We start from the raw sequence: 24178 nt of genomic DNA on the forward strand, positions 1-24178 counted from the left end.
TGATGTTGAGGGACTCTCATCCTAAATCCATTGCAATCTTAAACAAGCGTATATTGACTGTACTCTCGGACATTAACATTCTGCCAGAGGATCTTCAATTTAAAGTACGCTTAGCCCACAAACGGCTCTTCTTTTTTTTTTTTTAAATATTTATTTTAAACAGGCAGGATCAGGCAATACAAAATGATCATTCACGATAAATGGCATAAAGGAGGCACAGTAGATTGCTCTCCCCTCCCCTCCCCCGTGTCTTAACATTCTTCTTCTTCTAGTCGCCGCTGGGAGTTATCGTCCCGTAAAGTCCTCCTGGCTAGTTGGGGCTTGTATGTCAGGGCTGGATAATTCCGATCAAAGTCTAGGATTGGGCCCCAAATGTTTTCGAAGCGATGTAGGCGGCCTGCCCCGGCAGCCGTCACCTTCTCTGCGATTAAGATGTCCCAGATTTTTACCCACCAAAAAGGCATTAATGGTCCTTCTGCTGTTTTCCAAGTGCGAGCTATTACGTGTCTGCCCGCCAATAGGCATTGGGATAGCAGTTTGGCCATAGGGCCAGATCTGGGGTAGATTCCGGGGACTGGGGCTCCGAGGAGGATGGGCTCGGGCTCCAGGGGAAGTCGCACCTGAATGATGTCTGTGATTGTTGCTAGGCATTGTTTCCAAAAGGCCTGGGCCCTCGGGCAGGACCACCACATATGAAAGAAAGTCCCTACTTGGCCGCATTGCCTCCAACAGTTCGGGTTGAGTGTGGGGTTCATATGGTGTAGTCTTAGGGGAGAATAATACCATCGAAGGAGGATTTTATAGGCGCCTTCTCTGTTCGTAATGCAAGATGAAGAAGTATGAGCCTGCGACCAAATGTCAACCCACAGCTGGTCTTTGACTGGGCGGCCCAGGTCTGCCTCCCATTGGGCCATATACCGGGTTTTAGAGATTAGGAAGTCAATTTGGAGGCATTTGTATAGGGTGGAGATGCTCCCCCTAGTTGGGAGATCATTTAGAGTCAGTTCAATGGCCGTGGGGGGGCGGGTGGCAGCTTGGCGGGTCTGTGGATGGGAGCACCAGTGGCGCAGCTGAATGTACGTGAATCTGTCCTGCTCCTGAAGTTGGAAGAGTTCTTTACATCGCCTAAAGGTGCAGGGCTGTCCCCCTTCGAAAAGTTGCCCCAGGGTCTCCAGGCCTCCCGCTATCCAGGATCTGAAGTTCCGGGTGGCCCAGCCAGGTGTAAAGGCCGGGTTCAGGAACACCGGTGAGGAGGGGCTGAGTCCCACTGGGATTTTCTTTTGTTTCAGCGCTTTATCCCAGGTAGCCACAGTGTGTTTGGTGGACCTCAGGAGGTTCTGCCACTGGCGGCGCTCGGAGGGATTGATATGTGGGAGAAAACGTAGCGGGAGCGGCAGTTGCGCCTGTTCAAGGTCCACCCATCTCGGGCGGTTGGTAAGTATCTGCCATGTTCGGATACAGGCGAGTTGGGCCGCCATCTGATATTTTTGTAGGTCTGGAACTCCGAGGCCACCCAGTCTAGCATTGCCCAGCATCGTGGTCCTAGGGATTCTGGGCTTCCTCCCTTTCCAAATGAACCGTGACATTTCCTTTTGTAGATTTTGAAGGGCCGGTGCCGGGATCGGTACTGGGAGCGAGGAGCAAGCATATAGGAACCTTGGTAGCAAGTTCATTTTACAGGCCGTGATACGACCCATCAGTGAGATTTCTTGCGCCGTCCACCGTTTTAAGTCCGCCACGAGGTCCGTGAACAGTGGGGGAAAGTTTGCCCGGTAGACTTCCCCCGGGTCAGCTGGGATCTGGACCCCCAGATAACTGATGCTCTTAATTGTCCATTGTATCGGGCATAGCGGGGCCAGAGCCTCCCGAACCTCCCGGGAAAGGGCCACCCCCATGGCAGCTGATTTCCGGAAGTTGATGGCAAAGCCGGTGACCCTTCCATAGCTCTCTATCTCAGCTAGGGCCTGAGGGAAGGAAGTGCGGGGTTCTGTGATGGTTAGTAAGACGTCGTCTGCATATAGGGCCAGTTTATGGTGTGTTGGGTTCGATTGGAAGCCCTTGATTTCCGGGTTTCGCCTGATCCGTTGGGCGAATGGTTCCATGATTAATGCAAAAAGCAGTGGCGATAGCGGGCAGCCCTGTCTGGTTCCACAGGTCAGGCCAATAGGGGGAGAAAGGATGCCATTGACTCTGAGAAAGGTTTTGGGTGCAGAATAGTTAGCCAAAGTCATGGCGCAGAACTCTGGACCAAAGCCAAAGGCCTCGAGAGTAAGCCTCATGAAGTTCCAGTCCACTTTGTCAAAGGCCTTAACTGCGTCCAGGGCCAGAAGCACCAGCTCTCGGGAGTCTCGGGAGGCAAGTTCCACCAGGTTCAAAGCTCTGCGAATGTTATCAGCGGTAGAGCGGTGTGTGATGAAGCCACTCTGGTCGGCGTCGATTATCTCTGGTAGGATCCGGGACAGGCGGGTTGCTAGAATTTTGGAGTATATGTTGGCATCTATATTGAGCAGAGCAATCGGTCTGTAGGACGCAGGATTCTTTGGGTCGCCGCCAGGTTTGGGCAGCAAGACGGTGATTGATTCTTGCATTGACGGGGTTATAGTGCCCGTGGTTCTGAATGAATTAAACAGCTGTACCAGGGGTGGGAGGAGTTGGGGTTTGAAAACTTTATAAAATTTCGTCGTGTAGCCATCCGGGCCAGGGGCTCGAGACTTGAGGGATTTTATCGCCTCATCGACTTCCTCGCCGGTGATTGGGGCTTCCAGTGAGTCCCGGGCTGCGTTCTCCAGTCGGGGGAGCGCCGCGCTTTGCAGGTATTCCCTCTGTTCTTCGACCTTCCGAGGCGGGGCAGCCATTACCTGGGTCAGGTGGGCCGATGCAATTTGAAGCTTGTCGTGATCTGAGTATTGCGTCTTGCCCTGCTGGTCCCGTAGGCCCACGATTGTGTTGTTTCTTCTTATCTTAGCAAGTTTAGCCACCAGTAGTTTGTTTGCTTTATTATTTTTGGCATAATAGAACTGTTTGGCTTTCGTCATTTGATGGGCGGTATGTTCAGCATAGTGGGCTTCAATTTTCTTTTTTGCTATTCGGAGAGCTCGCTGCGTTTTAGGGGTCCAGCCCTTCTCCTTATGGATCTTTTCTGCCCTCTCCAGTTCTTCTTCAAGGCCCTGACGAATTTGTTGTTTATGTCTATGATAGGCTGCCCCTTTGGCAATCAGTTCTCCCCGCACCACTGCCTTCATTGCATCCCAGGTGTTAGCTAGGGAGGTATCTCCGCTAGGGTTTTCCTTAAAGAAGTTGTCTATCGTGGTTGCGATAGCGTCTCTGAGTGGCATCTCATTAAGGATGGGGGTCGTATAGTGTCCATCTGCGTCGCTGGGGATCAGGAGGACCCTGAACTCGGATTTCCAAGGTGACCGGGGCGTGATCGGATAGGATTCTGGAGCCTATAGTCACCTCTTCAGTGAAGGCGAAGATTTGCGGGGATATTAGAAGATCTATCCTGGAGAATGTCCGGTGAACATAAGAGTAGAAGGAGAAGTCTTTTTCAGATGGGTGGAGCACTCTCCATGAGTCCACCACCCCTAGAGTCCTGAACAAACGCAGGAGGGCTAAGGCCGTGGTGAAGTCTCCGGCGGAGGGAGGGTGCGATTTGTCTTTTACGGGGTCCGGGACCCCATTAAAGTCCCCACCGATCACTATCTGGCCCTCCAGAAAGGGAGAAAGAGTTGTGGTTAGCGATTTCGGCGCGTATACGGAGACCAGGGAGAACAGCTGTCCCGCCAGCAGGCATTTCACTGCTATGTGGCGTCCTTCCGGGCAGCTTATGGTGTCCAGTATCTGGGGATTCAGCCCCCTCCGGAACAGGATTGCAGTGCCACCTCGCTTGGAGTTGCAGGATGCGAAGAGTTGCTTTGGAAAGTCGCGAGAGTGTAGGCGGCTGAAGTCTGCCGGTAGCAGGTGAGTTTCCTGTAGCATGGCCACGGCGGCGGCCTCATTCTGGAGTTTTTGTAGAATTGATTTGCGTTTAGCCGGCGAGTTCAGGCCCTTGACGTTTAGAGAGACAAACTTCCAGGTTTGCTGTTCCGGAGCGGGACCCGGGGTCGCTGATGAAGCTTGTGGGAGGGGGGGAGCTACTGAGGAATCAGCCATTATGTCGTGGGAGATGTGACCATCTGTTATCCTGCTTCTGGGGTTTTTGCTCGGACCGCCAACGGGAGGTCCAAGATTTAACTGGGGATGGGGGACCCATTATGGGGTTGGGCCCTCCCCTGGCCAACGGGGCCGTGAAACAAAGAATAGCCAACATGGTTGAAAATGTGAGTGATTTGCTCCAAGGACTCATAGGTGGAATGTACCTTGAAGCTGGGCATGGGCCGTGGGGGGGGGCCCGCTGCATCGGGGATGAAATCCATCCGTGTTTTCAAGAGTGGCGGTTGGCTCCGCAGCGCCAGGATCGCTAAGCTAGGTCATAGGGGTCGGAAGGGTCCCTTGCGAGGTCGTTCCAGGTTATCTTCTCCTCCTAAATCTCGGAACCCTCGACCATGTATTTTGTTTGGACCTAGGGGAGGCTATGAGGTCCGAGTCAGTTGCCGCTTCGGTGGCCTGTGAGGGCGAGGAGTTAGCGGGGACCGGCTGCAATATACTTCCAGCGTCGTCTAGATGATTGATCCTGCGTATGGAACCTTTATAGGAGAATTGCAAGGCTGTAGGAAAGAGCCATTTGTAGCGAATCTTTTGGGCTTGAAGGAAGGTGGTTAGTGGGCGAAGGGCTCGCCTTTTCTGGAGGGTCAGCGGAGATAGGTCTTGGTAAATCTGAAGAGGGATCCCTTGGAAGGTGATTTCGTTCTCAGAGCGACTTATTGCTGATATGGCTTCCTTTGTTGTAAAGAAATGCACCCTGGTGATCACATCTGGTGGGCCGTCTGACTCAACTCCACGGCGGGGGTTTAGTCTGTGAGTGCGATCCAGTAGCAGCAGTGAATCCTCCATATCTGGGAGGAGAGATTGAAAGAAGAGGCCCACGTATCCGGCAAGCTCTTGGTCTGGGACTGACATAGGAACCCCTCGGATGCGGAGGTTGTTGCGCCGGGCTCTGTTCTCCAAGTTTTCCTGCTTATACTCCAGGATTTTGCATTTGTCCTGCAAAAGCCCCACGGAGCGCTGGATCTCAGTCAGGGAGGAGGCGTGGTCCTGGGCTCGATCCTCAATCTCTCCCACTCTCTGTTCCATCTCCGAGACCCTTTTATCGGTATTCTCCAACTTGGCGGTAAGCTCCGACATACATGATCGAAATTCGGTTTTAATGTCAGCCATGAAATCACAGATGTCCTCCTTAGTTGCTAACGGTCCCTTGTTGTCCAGGGATTCTCGTGAGGCGGGGGGAAGAGTGTCCAGTTTCTTTGCTTTGTCGGACGACATTAGCATTGTTGCTATGTCTGAGGACTTGGTGGATTTCGGTTGCCTAGACATGGTGTGGCCTGGCAAGCGTGGGTCAAGGGCCACAGGCAGTTCATGCGCAATAGTGGCGATGGCTCGAGGGTAGCCTGAGTCACTCAGGAGGCTAGAATGAGTGTTCCGATGTCTTGGTTGCACGCAGGGGCTCCCAGTGCGAAGGGGAGGAGAATTGAAGTGTCGTCCCGGTCTCACTGGTACCAAGTTGGGCGGGGGGGATGGCGAGCGTGGGCCGGGGCGCCCCAGGAAGCAAACAGGGGGACGAGCAGGAGCAGCTTAGGTGCCGGAGCACGCCAGTTCAGGCTGGGCTCTCAGAGAGGAGGGCGCGAGTCCAGATCGCCACGGGTGCCTGCCGGATTCCTGGTGGTAGTGGTGGCAGTAGAGGGTTTATTTCACCGTTAGGAGGGCAGTAGAACGTGGCGCCGCTGACCGGGACCATGAGCCAGGAGATCTGTTCCTGCAGGGGTGCAGAGTCTGGAGGCGAAGTGTCGCAGTCCCCCCACAGATGGAGGGAGAGTTGGTCCGAGGCTCGCCCTCGAACTCTCTGGCCCCAGCCCCCTCTTCCAAGGTGGAGGCGGCGAGGCGTAGCGGAGGGCGAGAGCCCGGGGGACCGCGGCTGCGTGGTGTGGCGCTCCCCCGGTGTGTTTGGGGCGGCTGCAAGGTCTTCTCCTCCTGGGGGCGTCCGGGACAGGGGCGAAAGCAAAGGGGGCCCGTGGCCCGAAGCTCCTACCTCGTCTCCTGCCGCCCGGGATATCAGCTGGGTCGCCGGAGTGCTCAGGGGTCCATAGGAGGAGCTCCGATGGCGAGGCCGCGTCTCGGCTGTCGTCGCCGGGTCCCGTCCGCCGAGATGCAGGCGGCCCGATCATCTTTGTCTCGGCGAATCTGGGTCCCAGCAGCACAGCGGCGGGGCTCCGGACCTTCTCACCTCCCCTCGCCGAGTTGGGTCCGAAAACGCTGCCTGGGAACCGTAACAAGCTGAGATGCAGCGGGCTTCCCACGGAGGCCATCAAGGAGGCGACTGCATAGTCCGCGCTCCAGGCCACGCCCCCAAACGGCTCTTCTTGAACGATTGGGCCACAACCTCTTCACAAATTGCTTCATACTCCTCATTCACTGAATATGCATTATATAGACACAAGCAAATACCTCGCCTGCAATATCTCATGCTTTGTCCCAGTGAGGAAACTCGGACATGATACTTGCGCTTTCATCTAGATCTTTTACACACGAAAGCGAGAACTAAACATTGGTCTAGCAATTTAGCAGAGCCAAATGATATCGTCTGCAGATTCTGCAATAATGTGGGTTGCACAGAAACTTTAAGACATCTTTTTCTGTTTTGCCCCGTTTTCAAAGCAGAAAGACTAAAAGCTATTAATTCCTTTAACTTGACACACACAGCATATGGGAGAGAACAAATTTGGTCAAGATGTATGTGGGGTTCATCTGACTCCTTAATCATCGCAACAGTTCGCTTAGTAAAAATCATTGAGACAGCTCTATCTATGTAATGAAAACTCTTGCTGCGAGAATAATCTTATTTGATATGTGTTGTTATTACTTGCTATTTTGTAATTATTTTAAGTGTTTATGGAATTGTTTGTTTGTAAAATGACATACTTCCCCTTTCTCATTGGATGACAGATAGTATTTGCGATGATTGCAATTTTTTATATGAACTTGTATATATGCTGTATGGATATAGTTGAATTTTGAAAATTTTTGTAATGATGTAACGATTGTATGTCGATGTTTGATATAATTTTGTAAAGGTGCGTATGCATCAAAAACAAAATTAACAATACATTTAAAGAAAAAAAGCTATCATTGTTCTCCCCCAACTTAAAGCTGACCACAAGGAAATTATGGCCACAACACCATTCCCCCGTTTTGATGAAACGATTGGCCTGTTTAGCAGCTATAATCAGACCCCCCTTCAGGCGTCCCCTGTTTGTACCATAGACACAAGCAGAAATAACAGTAAAACCATCCCAAACTAGCTGTACTCTAGACCAGGTCTCCTGATTGAGAATAAGATCAAATTGCGCAAGACAACTCATGAGTTCATCATTATGCAAAAGATTGAGACAGCCTCTCGAGTTCCAGCTCACACATTTTAGGATGTTGCAAGAGCTAGAGGGGCTTACCCAATTGTTTGAGCATGTCGATAGACTCCCTCAAATACAAAGCCAACCACCTCCACTCCTGTTTCTTCAAGTCAGAATCAGTTTTAGAACTCTCTTTAACAAGGTTTTGTTCTTGATACCCTACAGCCTGTTGGACCAGCATCTGTGATAGTAATTGGGCAGGCGGTGCAGAGGGTTTATATTCATATATATCAAAGCCTCGTACCTGGAATTATTCGGCCTCTTTTAAGAGCAATGACCTCACCAACGGAGAAGGTATGACAAGTCGGACATAATCATACCTAAATCTATGTATGAAGTCCACCAACTTGATGTCCGAAGAGGAGACCAAGCAGAGCTCTGGTATGGTTGCCAATAGAGACAAAATGTAGGGTCTATTCAGCGAAATCCCGGCTGTCCCGGCTGGTCTCCATAGAAACCGATAGATACAACATTAGACTGTACGAGCTCGAGTTTAGTTACTCGACTCCAGTGTCGCAGGCCTGTATCTACTCAGCGATAAGGTAAGAGTCAATATTAGAACTAAATGTCTGGTTCTCTTCACCTAGATATAATATGATCAGGGGAGAGCTTATTATAACCGAAGCAGCATAGAACGCTGCAATTGAGACGCCATAACCGCCACAAATCCGTTACTATGACAACCAGCGTTACGAGCTGCACTGTGTTCAGGCGTAATTGGGAAATATTATTAAATACATCTACAGCTTTTAGATACTGTATTGAACAAGCAATAGCATGTTGTGAAAGTGATTGAGAGTGCTTATAGACACAGAAATTAAGACATCATTCTTGTTGATGAGGGCTTATTGCTGAGCGGGCTTACAGTTCTTTATGGACATGATAGCTAAAATAGCTGCATATTATTCAACCCCTGATTTATACAAAGGGTATTGAGGACCTTAACTTATACATTACCCACTTTGTGGTGTTTCAGCAGAAAGAAATTACAGAAAAAACTCATATTGGGAAATTGGGAATTGGAGAGTCTGGCTCGTGTAGATGCCAGTAAAATGCGGGTAAGGGCAGTATATTAATGTGGGATAGCGCTCTGTTGCCGTATAACTGAGGGCAGACCCCCTGTACTTTCCCCACAGACCAATACTACAGCTGGAGCCAGAAACCAGTGTAAACAACTAAGACGATGAGTAAATAGGACACTGGAAGGGCACTAATGTCCTACCTACTCTATTCTAATGGGTTTTTTTATAGCGCCAACACTCCCGTGGGCCTCAGGTCACTCACAAAACATACACACAAGGAACAAAAAGATTAAAAAAACAGAGTGGTGTGTTTTAGTCTCACTAAACATCTCCCCCATCAAAAAGGTAGGTCTTCAGTGCTTTCTTAAACTGTGCAACTGAAGGAAGCTGCCTGAGTGGTTGTGGTAGGGCATTTCCAGATCCTTGGGGCCCATGAGTTGAAACCGGCACCTCTAAACTTTACCAATAGGAAGCGTGGCTGTAACAGTAAGGCTTCCCTATTGGATCGCAATGTGCGTCAGAAAGGCAGTCTCCTAATCCGTGAACTAAGGTAAGTGGGAGCATCACCAGCTAGGCATTTGTTGACCAGATGTAATGTCTTACAATGGATTCTCTCCCGGACCGGGAGCCAGTACAGCTCCCTGCGGGCGAGTGTTACGTGGTCTCGACGCTTCATGCCACATACAGCTCTAACTGCGCCATTCTGGATGGTCTGCAGCCTATCTACATTAGCTCATGAGGTTCCGACCAGCAGCCTGTTACCGTACTCTACTCTCGTATTGACAGTAGCTGCTGCGATTAGTGCCAATTTCCCTCTGACAGATATGGACGTATCTGCCAGAGGAGCTTGGTCATGTAGGCACATGTAGAATTTAGGTGGGAAACATGTTTTTTAAAGTTCAGGTTGGAGTCGAAAATAACCCCAGGGTTTTCACGTGGTTAGAAACTGGTATCCTAGTGCCTCAAATCATGAAAGATTTGTATTGGGCATCTAGTCTTTTTTCAATTTCACGTCTGTGCCTAGAATCAGGAGTTTGGTCTTATAATCATTGTGCAAGTGAGTTTTCCACCACCCAGTTTTTAATGGCAGCGAAGATCTCCCTTATTGTTAAGTCTTTGTCATAGGATCCGGTTAACTCCAGGATGATCTGGGTGTTGTCCGCATAATTTGCGAACTTCACTCCTAAGCTATCCAGGAGGTCAAACAGCACCTTTAGAGTAGGTACTATACAGCAGTGGTGACAAACATGAACCGTGAGGGATACCACAAATGAGTTGGACTTGCTGTGATTGGAAAGTCTCCTTAACATCGCTTGCCTTCCTTGGTCCTAGAAAGGATTTAGACCAATCCACAGGTAGTCCTGAGCAATTGCCCACCCTAGCTAGCCTATCTGCCATAATGTCATGATTCACTAAGTTGAAAGCGGCGAACAGGTCGAGCAATAACAACATGGCCAGCCCACCCTTATCTATGATATCGTCTATGCGTGATTTAACATCCACCACTGCTGTTTCAGTCCCATGCTTTTTCCTAAAGCCTGATTGACCTTTGGCCATCATACCCCTCTGCCCCACAAGTGTTCTACTGAATACATGCAACCTGATCTATGATCTTACCTATCACATTAAATGTAGAATGAGAATGTCGCAGGGTATAGATTCCCCATGGTCAGACAATTCTAGATACAATACCACCTAGCATGGACATCAATCTCATGCCACTTTGCCAGATGTGCACAAGGCGAAGGAAACTGCACGGTATGTGTCCCATTGAGGGTTACAAAAGCAATTTTAGCTTGATTGCTTAGAAATATATACTCGGATCAGACCCATTTTTAACTACAGAGCCATTTGTATATTTGTATTTGTACCATAGATATTTGAACACAGGATCCACGTACGAAAGAGATACGAGAGTAAACCCCTCTGTCCTGATGAAGGGTGTTTCAACAAGAGCACCACTCAGCAGGTCTCTAGGTAGAAACAAAGTTGTGTTGACAATCTGACAAGACAGCAGTGCCACATATAAAACACTGCTAAAATCAGCAGAGTAAAGCAGGCAGATAGATTAAGATAGCCCTAGCTCAGCAGTACGGTCTATAATATGTGAATGAAAAAACTGTGAATCACAAATTGAAAGCACTATACTTTCATTCCTGTGGAACACTTATTCTTTACCTATTTGTGTAAATGGTTTTATATTTTTTTATACTTGATTTGTATGGAATAAATAAGACAGCTAGCTGTCTAGATAAATTTAGTGGGTCACTACTTATCTAAAAATCGCCCATATCATTTTGTGTTTGATGTACCCGAGAGAGAGAGCCAGGAATCAGGGTCCAACCTCCGAAGGTTCCACTGCATACAGAGCGATCGCCTCCCCCTTTCAAAGGAGACCATGGAACAGCAGGCACCTGGAAGGTAATAAAGGGAGGGAGGAGGGCGGTTAGGTTCTGCAGCCCCACGCAAGAGAGTAACAAAGCCATACAAGAAGCTCCCGGGGCCTAATGAAGAAGAGAAAAGAAACTCAGGGGTATGACAATCCCAAACAACTAAAGGAAAAATTAGATACCAGGAGATGGAAGAATCCCTAAAAAGAGGTGAATGAGAAGTATATACCCTTTACCTGGGTAAAATCAAGAAGAGGAAAAGAGCTGAAAGGGGATTATATGCAGGACATAGTCTTCCGAGATGCAGAGGCCCAGACTGGGCAGAAAATCAAAGATATAGATGGGCGTTGGAATCAAGTCATTAGTCACTTACTACTGAATCGTCCACGAGGGACTGGCAAACGTCATTCCACTTAGAGTTTGGAACGGGCCCGGGAGCGCATTTGCTAGACAAATGTTGAATATATGGTACACATGTTTCTCTGTAGTTAACTTGCTCTTGTCTTTGTTGTTTTCTCATTACCATCACCTACCTTGTAGTATGTGTTTATCATACGGTTTTATCCTGAACTATCCAGAGAGAAGTTTGCAAAGTTCTCCCTTTATTGTCCAGTGTAGTGTGGTGAAGTGTTGTATGCGTTAGTAAGTATTCTCGTTTTGTTATCAGAGTACCCCTTGTCATAGGTTTGGCTGAGCGTCGAGGATAGAGGTCAGACATTTTATTTCCACTGTTTTGTACCCATTGAGACTGGATTCATCAGAAAAGATGTGAAATCATTTTGGTCTATGGGACAAGAAAGGTGCATGGTTGCAGAAATTTCAGATTGAGAAACAACGGCAGCATAGCCCAGGGCTTGCTTGGTGTGTAGTTCCTACTGTGAAATTAGATTACTGCTGAATGATAAACAAAGTGATGTATAATCCTCTTCTCGCTTTCTTTAATAGAATTAGAGCTCCCTCGTACTCTCTAATATGGGCAATCTTTATTAGCAATGAGGAAAGTGAACAGATTTCTGGATTTGGATTAGTAATGCTTTGTCTAAAAACGTTGCTTCAAAAGGCAGATTGACAATTGGATGAGTTTGCAAGAACCAATAGCCTTGCATTACTTTTCTTTTTTCTAAGATCGCGGTTGTTGCTCACTTTAGCTCTAAATTAACATTGCTAATTGACCATGAATGCGTTGCAAAGTGTGGTGATTGTCAGGCACAAAGTGTGGCTTTGTTCTTTAATAAAGGTTGTGGGAGAGAGGACTTCAGACGAGAGGTGATGAGGATAGCTCCTAAAAAGAGTGGGAATCGATGAAATGTGCTGACAGATGTGATCCGCTTTAATTTCTTCATAATGGTGGGCATGAAGTGAGAGATTGATTTTTGTCATTTATCTTGTTGATGAAAAAGGTGGAAGGGTCCATCGGGCATTTTCTGTCAGTCTTAGGCTAGTTTCTTTGTATTTCAGGATTGGTAAGTTTTATATATTTTGTAGAGCTCACAGGTCTTGTTTGGAGCTGAACAGACAAAGGATGATAAAGTTACCTTTTTGCATGAAGCATGGCTTTTAGGTACGTATAGGAATGTAGTCTGCAGGCACTCTTTTCTGTCTTGGGGAGAGTTTCTACCCCGTTGTTTCATTTCTCCAGTTATTTATTGAACTATTTGCTTTTGATTTGGGGTTGCAAGGAGTTGTCCTTTTCTCTTTTTTTTGCTTTGTTACTTTGTTAGGGGAGTTGGATATTATTTTGTGGAGCCCTGTTAAAATATCAGGCTGGGTGTCCTTCCTTTTAGTGTAAATTGAGTGTGTGCAAATGATTTGGTAAAGACGCCTGCTGGACTCCTAGTTACTTAACGTATTGGGCCCTGGATGTGGTTGGCAGTGAGGGACTGTGGCCAGTTGCCCAACGTACTTGCCAGTCATCGTTGGGTCTATAGACTCCTTGTAACAGAGCCAGTTGGTGGCCCTCTTTCTTTAGTATTCCTGAAGGAGCTGTATAGCTAAACCGGGTTTCCCGATTTGAAAGCAAATGCATGAGCATAAATATGGTGTTGGCTACCTTGAACCCAAGAGCCCTGAAGCCATGGCAGCTAAGCCCAGACTTGTTGAGTATTTGTAAAGGTGGTCTGGGTGTCAAAGTTTAATCCACATAATGTATGTTTGCTTAGGAACAAGGCCAGGAAAGTATCAATGTGGGAGCTGTGAGAGGGAACTTTGAGGAACCTAAGGGCGTCCTCACTTCTTTTCCCAAAGTATCCTCTTCTCGGGTGGCATGGGAAAGGCCATTGCTTTTGGATCTTGACCCTGGGGGTGGATATGCGAGGGGCGATCACCTGGGTGGAGGGGCAGGACGTCCTTAGGTGAGACATGGTATCCCCCATTTCCCTTTCACGATGAACCCTCCATCCCTAAAGTCTTTATAGGCTTTTGTCAGCCCTTTCTTGTATTGTATTATTTGTGTAGCGCTCCGAACCCTCAAGCAACTGGGCGCATTTCATGGTATCCAACATGGTTACAGGATACAGACATGGTAATATGTACAAAATGCAGACATGTTAATATGTACAGAATAGTTCATGGTAAATGGTACAAGGTAATATGTATAAGATACAGACTTGGTGATATGTGATAAGAATTAAGGTAGGATATAGTGCAGTACATAGCAGATATCCAGTGAGGAGGCAGGATTAGAACATAGAAATTGCAGGCTGGGAGAAGACTGTACGTAGAAGCTGGATGCAGAGTTGAATGGGTGTCTTGTGAAGTGAGCTAACTTTTCACCGGAGTCCTGAAGAGTGGAAAGGAAGATAGTCTTTAGTGTGGTAGGGAGAGTATTCCACAATTTGGAAGCTCCCTGGAAGGTCGCTTCTTCCCCTAAAACATTCCACAAACCACACAAGTATGCTACTGGGACTAAGAAGAGGACAACTAGAACAACACATCCTCATTTTATTAATGCAGACACATATCGACTACAATCAGGTACTGAGACGAGGAGGACAACACAAGTAAAGCACGAGTAAAGCAGGACTACCGCTTTAGTGGTAAGCGGTCTAGTCCTGGATGCTGGAGGCCGGTGGCAAGCCGTAGGAAGGAGACCAGCATGACCGAGGGAAACGGTTGTGTGAGTCCTGAGTTGCAGAAGAACCACTGCTGTGTGAGCGCGAGCCGCAGAAGACAGCTTCGAGAAGACGCTAGGTACTTCACTGAGAGAAAGGAACCCATGGCGGGGGAGGAACTCGTAAGAAGCAGTATGTCCCACTGGTGAGTGCAACCAGAAGGGGGAACAGTAGGCTTACAGGCATACATAGAAACCAATTAATGGACAATGATTTCAACAAAAGCATACATTCCTATTTGAATGTAAGCAGATACAAGGCAATTTGAATACCAAACTAAATGAAAGCAAGTTGTAAACACTCTTGAACTTTGAGAGGCGTGAAATTAAGATTGTGAATCTTGATGAAAGGATGTTTGTGAGCTGTACTGAAACAGTGAACTGCATTCTATGCGAAACCAAGAATTGGCAATCACTAAATTACATGGAACTGTAGTACCTGAGAAATAAGTGCCAACAAAGCCAAGACTGCACAATTTTGTATGATATGTGAAATCCAGCATTAACCATTGTCAAGTATGTTCAATGAGCTATATGTTATAAGGAAACGCGAATTGGCAAAAGCCAAGAGAACATAAGCAAGTGTAACAAGTGCATGGTTGCCAACCAAGCGACGGTTCAGAGTCAGGAGAGTGTCACATATGACTGAAGCAAGCATCATTGTTCAGAAGAAGCAGTGAACTGGTGTTGATGGAAAAGCAGTCAAGAAAGGGTACCAGTTGTGTGACCTGTAATGAGTGGACCGTGTGGTCCGACAACTGCAGCTAGACCGAGTATCTCGAATGGAAAAGCCACTGAAAACACTCACAAAGAAGCTTATGTTTTGCAATAACCTTTTAGGTGATTTTGAAGTCAAGTGTTGTAGGAAGATTTGAACTCTTGGGGAAGGAATCCCCTGTGCTTTATGAACTCTTCTGAACTTGGGGCAGGGGAAGCTGATTACAATCTAAGAGCTAGACCAAAAGACAAAAAGGAAGATCAGTTCTGCGGAAGCCAGAAAGTAGAGAAACATAACAGGCCCTTAATAGCAGCTAATCGGGAGTTTTGTCAAACAAAAGGGTTTTAACGCCCTTTTAAAATCCATGAGGCAAATTACTTTCTGAAGCTTTGGTGTGAGTTTGTTCAATAAAAACGGAGCCTGACAGTCAAACATGTACCACCAAACGTTTTCAGTTTAAATCTCGCCTGAGATAGTTTCGTTGAATCACAAGAACGTAAATGACGATTTGGGACGAAGGTGGTGAGACGATTTGCCAGATACTGTGGCGCCACCCCATTGCGACATTTAAAGGTGATGGAGAGTACCTTATGCGTGATTCTGTGTTTAACCGGGAGCCAATATAAGCCTCTTCTGGCCTTTGTGACATGTTCTTTTCTAGAAAGGCCAAAAACAGCTCTCACTGCCTCATTTTGAGTAACTTGCAAAGCCTGAATATTAGTATTAGCCGTATCCAATGATAGACTGTTACAATAGTCTAGCCGTGAATTAATCAAGGCTGAAGCCAATAGAGAGCTGTGTTTTTGTGAACTGTAAGGGGGAATATGGTGAAGGATTTTAGTGACATATCCACAAGACACTCAGACCTGTGCCACATGTGGTTTCATCGATCATTCAGCGTCTATTCCCATCTACAAGGAAGCTTTCATATTCTGATGGCATTTTACTAATCTTTTATGCTAAGGCTATGATCAACTACTCTCTCTTTTCTACATTTAGAGCTAAAGAATGTATGCACCCCACTACTGAATCGCCTTATATACCATATTAATGACTAAAACATCTATACTTCCCCACACTTTCCCGTGTGGGGAAGTATAGCAACCTGACAATTCAAAGACTACCTGGGTGTCATCAGCATGATTTGTATACTGGACATATTCAAGCATAATTTATATTTTGATGCTGACATCTCTATACATTCTATGCAGTTAGTTGTGAGGGCAAGTAAGGTTTTAGACACAGACCGATAATTATTTCAGACCTTCTGATGCAGACTATCCTTAATTTTCTTTAGGTAGGTAAATCCCACTTTAGCATTGGGCAAGTTAGGTATTATTCCATCCTGCCTTTTGAGTTAATAAAACTTAGTTAAACAAACTTGAACCTGTTGTCTGTGTCTGGACTCATGATGCCTTCACAGAACCCCTAAACCTCCCAGTCACTCAAGAATCCTGATGTAACCTAACCCTGAAGACAACCTGTAGTAGCTCTACTGCGAATCTGCCCAATAACACACTGAAGAGGAAGCGTTGCTGGGATTAAAGAATTCAGTCTTTCTTTACTAACAAGGGAACCATGAGCAGTGCTCCCTCCCCCTGATCCAGAAAGACTAACCGGGTCGGAAACCTTCATGACCCCTCCCCAAATAAGCCTTGCTGCATTCCCTGCAATGATAAGGCTGTAGCACTAGAAGACTGAATAGAGTAATCTGTAGTGCCAGCAGGCCTACGGCTACACAAGATGTTCTTATACCAGAAAAATATCATCTGCAAGCCCTGAGACTGAGGAACCCTACATCTCAGGGCCGCAGTCTACACTGCTACTCAACCTGCTTCATCTGCTACCAGACAGCTGTGGTTTCCCCCGGCATTAGATCACCTTTGTCTCCTATCAGGTAACTTCACTGAAGACCTTGAAGACTCTGTTCCTCTGTGAGAACAATTCTTTTAATCGCCAGAATTAAGATTGCTCAATCAGAGACTCTCTGCCAGGCTTTGACAGCTTGTGATTCCTTGCCTTTTGTCTTTACAAAGCTGCTCTTAGGGCAGAATTCCTTTTTTGGTGTGCCTTTGTAGGGTCATTTAAACTTTCTACTTTTCCTTCTTGATCTGTTTGGATCTCTGATCTATTTATGTGATCATACAGATTTCTACTGAAGTCCCCTGCCACTACAATCCTTTTTGACCGTATTTTCTTGGAATTTCTCATAATACTCCCAGACCAGGGACATGGGGTGGTGCATACATACCCCATTTTTGCATAAGGGCGATTGTCACCCTTCAATGCTTTTGGGGAGTAGGCTGGTGGCCACCGTAATTTGTTTCTGGCTTCACCAGAGGTACAATCAGATTTATTACATTGATAGCCCAGTGTACTTTAATGGTAGCCATTGGTGTACCAATGTATTTTTTAAAGTTCTGCTACTAGGCATTTTGTTTGCTAGGCTTTCTTTGTCCAGAGGAACCATGAGGCAGGCTTAAAATGGCCCTCCTGCTCTTTATGAGCCCAGCCATGCACCCCTTTTAGTGGTTTAACTAATCTAGACCTGCTCCTGACCCTGGGCATGGCACTTCCTGTGTCGTTTGTCCTGTGTATGATGGATTTATTGGCCATTCTTAATGGCTGGCCACCCACACTTTGTTTTACATATTCTTCTGTGATTGGTGGGGTGGCTTAGGCCAGCCTCTGTGAGTGTGGGTACATATAGGGGTGACCCTGTCCATGCCTTCAATTCTGTCGGATTTTCGGAAGGTGAGCAGATGTACTTATTCACTGGAATATTTTTCATAGTTTGGCCACTGCACCATTTTTTTACACCAGATCAGACCATTCTGGCTGAACCCTGATTTTGGGGTAAGGCTCAGGTCCAGGTTTTCAGCTGCTGGGTGTCCTTCCTGGTCCCTTCTCAGCCTGCCCTCTGGTCTGCCTAGTCTGCTGGGGCCATGCCTTATATCCTGGGACCGTTGTCCTGCCTGTTTTACTGCTGTTTACCACCAAAGCTTTACACCTTGGTGCTGGTAGCTGTTACCACCTGGAAGGCTGTTGGGAGCCGATTCATCTACTCCTCATCTGGTCTGGGTCACCTGTAAGGAAGGCAGGCATGGTATCAAACAGTGAAGACAGACACAAGTGATCACAGTTCGCAGGTATTTATTGACCTTCAATGGGTTGGTTGAACGCCTAACTAAACCTAAATCTGAGGGGAGCAAGCTACGACCTTCAAATAATAAGAATGTTGTCCTAGTCGAGTCTCTGGCCAAGAAAAAGGGCCTAAACTAATAAACCTATGGCCAATTCTTCTAAATACAAAATGGTGTGGGACAATAGTGTATGTAAAAAGAAAAGTGATATGTCAAGAAATGATATGTCAGGATAGTTGAGCAGTTGGCTTCCCTTCCCCAAGTTTTCAGCACGGGGCAAGGAGGCACTTTCGAGCTTCGCACACACTCTGGCATCTCTGCCATGAGGATACAGTTCAAAGCATAGGTATCATGGCCTTCTGCCAAAGCCTCTTTCCCAAAAACAGTCTCTTACTGCAGAGGGCCTGTCGTAACAAACGAGCACCAAAGTTCCTTTCTTATCAGGATTTTGACATTCACCAGTTCTCGCTTTGTGTTCATCATGGGTCTCCCGCCTTCAGGCTTGGATCCCTTTTTACCACAATGTTCACAATTGATCTCCCTCGTTCGGGCTCGGATCATGGATCTTCCTCATTTGGGCTCAGACCCCTAAAGAGCAATATTCACAATTGGTCTCCTTCATTCTGGCTCGGACCCCTTTAGCACAATGTTCACAGTTGGTCTCCCTCGTTCGGGCTCGGACCATGTAATCTCACTTTCTACGTTTTCCTCTTGATATTAAAAATCGAATACTTTCGAATGTGCAATGGGTTTTGCTTAAACCGTTGCAGGACCACTTCGAGTCACTTTACACAATGTTCTTGCTAATCTTCTACTTTAGTTTCTGCAACTTCTTGGCTGGATACCTTACAGAAACCTATGATTGAGTACCCTTGTGGTGCTGGACCGTTCTGTCACTGGTTTATATCTGTTGCCTTTAATGTTCAAACATTCATCAGCAATTAAGCTTTCCTCACGTCTTTCATCACACGTTTCAATCTTCGTTCGTGCGCTCGTTATACAATGTTGCTGCTTGCAACCTTCACTTCAACATAGACCGATCTTGCATCTGTCTCCTCAACTCACCGGCTGTGTTGATCTCTCGGGTGCTGCTTTAATCTAGGAGCCAAGGACGGTACCACAGCGGCTGCTTTTCCTCCTCGACTCAGTCAGCCGTGCAGGAGGGCCCGGTTATCTCCGACACACAATACAGGATTCTTCAGTTTGGTTTCCTGGCCTTACGCTTTCTAATCTGAACGGTTCTAGAAAGTAACGGTTGCTCGCCGTAAAGGTCAAGGGTATCTTCCTCCTTGCGTGTCCTTCTCTTGGTTTGCAGTCTTCCTTCCTTCGTTCAGCTGCTTTCGGGAAAGTACTGTTCGTTCGTGTGCTTTGCCTCGCTCAGAGTGTGCTCTCGTGCTCTGCCTTTTATCCGTGTGGGGAAGTTTAATGGAAGTCAGGTGTGAGTGATTACCAGTAATTGCTTGACCTTGCCTGGCCATAGTAGTGGGAAATGTCAGGTCCAAAGCTCGGGTGTTAGTCTGTTTTCTCCCAGAGCGCGCTGTCCGTGTGAAAGTGTTCGTGAATGGAAAGGGGGGTTAGAGTCTCTAAATATCCTATCAAGTAGGATGGGGTAAAGGTGTTCTAAATGGGGATTTCCCCAGTTGGGGGAGGAGTGGGCCCTTATGTTTGCTCTCCTGCTGACTGATATGTAACACATGTCAGCAGCAAATTGTCTAACCAACCCTGTACATTATACCTGTAACAACTGTCATTGAGCTTAAGCGCCGAGATACCTCAGGGTTAGGTGCACGCTATAAATAAATAAACTAAACCGGCCAGCTGCCCCTCCTGCATCTTGGGCACCCCTGATCTGCACTGGAGTGCATTGATTCGCCATTGTAAGCCACAAGGCTTACATCACTCCAAGATGGCCGCCCGCCACCATCACAGCCTCCTATCCGGCCTCTCAGCACTGCGTGCGCTGTGATTGGCTCCCCACCAGCATCTACTGCCAATCCCAAGCCGGCAGGCTGAGAGCCGGCCCACGCTTCAAAGGCACTTGTTCTAAGGCACAGTGCCTGTCTTTCGCCTGTCCTGCGCCGATGAGCCTAGGGCACAGACCCCTACCCGACGACCCTCCGGCCCATTGGCCCTCCCATCCACCTACAGGGTAAGCGCACCCCTCTTTCTGAACAACCCCCAGGATTGCACACTCATTGAACCACACTAGCTGAAGCACCCAGCTTACACTCATCCTATGTCATTAACTTCGAACTCTTGCATGTCTACAACTGCCTCACTATAGCTCAAATGAAACTATTGCTGCACAACTGTACTGGTTCATCTGCCAAGCACAAAGTGATGCTGCTTCACTTGAAAATTTCGAGTTTCAATATGCTTACAATGTTTGAAGCCTAGCAGTAACTTGGAATTTAGCCTATGCCTACATATTGTTGCACAACTAGAACTGCCCTTTTTGCACCTTCAGTAGTAATTGGAATTTAGCCTATGCCTACATATTGTTGCATAACTAGAACTGCACTTTTTGCACCTTTAGTAGTAATTGGAATTTAGCCTATGCCTACATATTGTTGCACAACCAGAACTGCCCTTTTTGCACCTTTATTAGTAATTGGAATTTAGCCTATGCCTACATATTGTTGCACAACCAGAACTGCCCTTTTTGCACCTTCAGTAGTAATTGGAATTTAGCCTATGCCTACATATTGTTGCATTACTAGAACTGCCCTTTTTGCACTTTCAGTAGTAATTGGAATTTAGCCTATGCCTACTTATTGTTGCACAACTAGAACTGCCCTTTTTGCACCTTCAGTAGTAATTGGAATTTAGCCTATGCCTACATATTGTTGCATAACTAGAACTGCCCTTTTTGCACCTTTAGTAGTAATTGGAATTTAGCCTATGCCTACATATTGTTGCATAACTAGAACTGCCCTTTTTGCACCTTTAGTAGTAATTGGAATTTAGCCTATGCCTACATATTGTTGCACAACCAGAACTGCCCTTTTTGCACCTTCAGTAGTAATTGGAATTTAGCCTATGCCTACATATTGCTGCATTACTTGAATTGCCCTTTCTGCATTTTAGTAGCAATTCCTAACGTAGCCTAAGCCTACATGTTGTTGCACAATTAGATCTGCTCGCTTTGTAACTATTGGAGCAACCCCGATCCCAGGATTGTCGCTGCAATTACTGCAACTGTTCTGCCCTCCTTTGCACTCTGCTGTACTAACCAAACTGCCCACTCACTGCATAATTACAACTATGCTCCCTTGGCTCATGCTCACCATGCTCCCTTTGTGCATCATAAACAACAGCATTCCATGTAGTAGCAACAGTTATATACCATATAACAATGGACTAGCTAAATTAGGCTGCCCTAGACACCACCCCATCCCCTGTCCCACACCCTTCCTTCCTTCCTTCCCTCCCACCCTTCCCACACCTCACTCTCCAACACCATAATTAATTCCACACTAAATAATATCCTACCTAGCACCCCTAACATAATTAAAGCTGACCACACTGCCTTCACCCTTCACCACCCCAATCCACTGGCTCACCACCCCACAAGTAAGCCCACCCTCCAGGACCGCAATAACAGACTTGGCGCCAGACTACCCACCACACTTGGCAAGCTGCCTACCGCATCGGCGACCAAGTCCACAACTAAGGATAGCGTCAAGTCCACTAACACGTCACCCCTAAAAGGGGCACTACTCAACGTTAGATCCCTAGTAGCCCACCCCACAGAAATTGCCGACATTATCCTTTCAGGAGACCTTGACTTCCTTGCCACCACAGAAACATGGCTACACGAAGCAGCAGGACCCTACCTCACTCTCGCTATTCCCGACAACTACGCCATCCTCGGAGCGGATAGACCTAACGCTCGCGGAGGAGGTGTAGCAATCATATTCAAGTCCTCTCTCGACTTCAGACTCATCACCTCCCCCCCGCTTAAGTCCTGCGAACTCCTCACCATCAAAGTACAAACTACCCCTAAGAGTACCATCACCCTGCAAATCATATATAGGCCCTCAGGCCCCACAAGCTCCTTCGAGGAAGACATTACCTCTCTCATAGCAGAGAATTCCAAGCCCCACTCCCAAAATATCATTCTAGGAGATTTCAACCTAGGGCTTAATGACCCTAACGACGCTCCGGCGGCCTCCTTGGCTAACGCCATATCTGAGCACACATTCACCCAAGTCGTTACTCTGCCTACCCACCAGAAAGGTAGAACTATTGACTGAGTCGCAGCCCACAACTGCATCATCACCTGCAAAGCCAAACAACCTCTTGTATGGACTGACCACTCCCTCATATTATTTGACATCCACCAAAAGAATCCTAACCTAAAACAGTGGCCTTACGCACCAGCCTGCCTGACGAGAAACAAGCGCAACATTGCCCTAGAGACCCTAACACCACTCGTCCTCCCCCTTCTTAACACAATCCCAGCTACCGCTGACCTTAACCTCCTAGTCGACTCCTACAATGATGCCGTGACTAGCACTATTGATGCCGTTGCCCCATTAAAGCAACGTGAATGCAAACCTATAGCTCACTTGAACCCTTGGTTCACACCGGAACTCAAAACTCTTAGAAAAAATAAAGCCAAGTTGGAAACCATATGGAAAACTAACCCCTCTGCAGAAAACGAAGCTAATCTTACGTCCATTTCCTCCCACTACAAGAAAGAGATAATCCGGACCAAAAAAGAAGCCTATAATGTCAGAATAAACAATGCCCAATCCTCTGCCAAAGAACTCTTCTCCATCCTGAAAGAATTAGAGAATCCGAATCCTCCAACCGATACCTGCGTGAATGACCAGGCATGGTGCACCAGCATCCAAAATGCATTAGCTAACAAAATCACTGGTCTTCAAAATAAAATCGAATCTTAAAGATTACAACTATCAAATAGCAACGCCGTCATACCTAGCGCACCCCCACCTACTAGCAATACTTCCGGCTTTACATTTAAACCGGTTACCACACCTGAAATTCAAAAAATCATAGCATCCCTCAAACCCTCTAACTGTAAAGGGGACAGCTGCCCCGCACAGATCATCAAAGACGCGGCGCGAGACCTCGCCCCATTTATTTCCAAACTAGTAAACCTATCCTTCTCTACTAATTCTGTACCTAACAACCTAAAACAGTCTTGGGCTCTCCCCCTCCTAAAAAAACAATCTCTTGACCCAACCATTCCCACCAACTACAGGCCTATTACCACGGTCCCCTTCCTGCTAAAAATCCTCGACAGAGTTGCCTATCTGCAAATCCAGGATTACCTGGAGGCTAATCAACTGCTAGGCCTGCGTCAATCTGGCTTTCGCCCTCAACATGGAACGGAAACTGCCCTTGTTGACTTTAAAAGCCAGATTGATGACATCAAGGACAAAGATAAAGCAGCTATCCTACTCCTCTTAGACCTTTCAGCAGCCTTCGACCTGGTTGACCACAAAATACTTTGCAACCACCTCTATTCTGCTGCCCACTTCTCCCCCCCCCTGCTGTCATGTGGATTCAATCCTTCCTAGCCAACAGAACTATGAGGGTTTTTTCATCTATGGCTGCAGCTGACCCCATCCCCATTACCTGTGGTGTCCCACAAGGCTCCTGCGTCTCCCCTACCCTCTATAACATCTTTACGAAACCCCTCTTTGATAAACTGGACCATCTGGGTGTCACCTACACCAACTACGCAGATGACACCCAGATACTCCTCACCATCTCTGGCAACTATAACACTGACGCTTCCAGGATTAACGAAATCTTCGCCATCATTCAGGCATGGATGGCCACACACGGCCTCTGTCTGAATGATGAGAAGACCAAGCTCCTCCTAGTCGGGTCCACTAATAATCTACAGAAACTCAGCCCCGATTACTCAAACTTCACCATAGATGGCAACATCATTCCAGTTGTGAAAAACGTGAAAACGTTAGGCTTCTACTTGGACGCCAATACCAACCTTGCCAAACAAGTTAACATGACTGCCTCAGCCACCGCCTACACGGGTAAACTAATCAGGGCCTGTAGACCATTTCTATCTACAAACAGTTGCCTCATTCTGGCGAGAGCTTGACTACTGTAATAGCCTCTACCTTGGTGCCAACCAAGCCATAATCGAGAAACTTCAGATCCTCCAAAATAATGCGCTGAGAGCAGCACTAAATATTCCCAAGAGGGAGCACATTTCCCACACAAGAGTTTCTTGCAAAT

At 47.0% G+C, this 24178-nt stretch overlaps 1 protein-coding gene across 5 annotated transcripts in view; it reads left to right on the forward strand.

The window, feature by feature from the left end:
• The window catches only part of ABCA7 (ATP binding cassette subfamily A member 7), a 2687121-nt gene that overhangs the window by 1258129 nt on the left and 1404814 nt on the right, over positions 1 to 24178 (forward strand). The gene's annotated exons all lie outside the window — the stretch shown is intronic.

Source organism: Ambystoma mexicanum, chromosome 1p (assembly GCF_040938575.1).
Source record: "Ambystoma mexicanum isolate Mex_15411 chromosome 1p, UKY_AmexF1_1, whole genome shotgun sequence".
Taxonomy (NCBI): Eukaryota; Metazoa; Chordata; class Amphibia; order Caudata; family Ambystomatidae; genus Ambystoma; species Ambystoma mexicanum.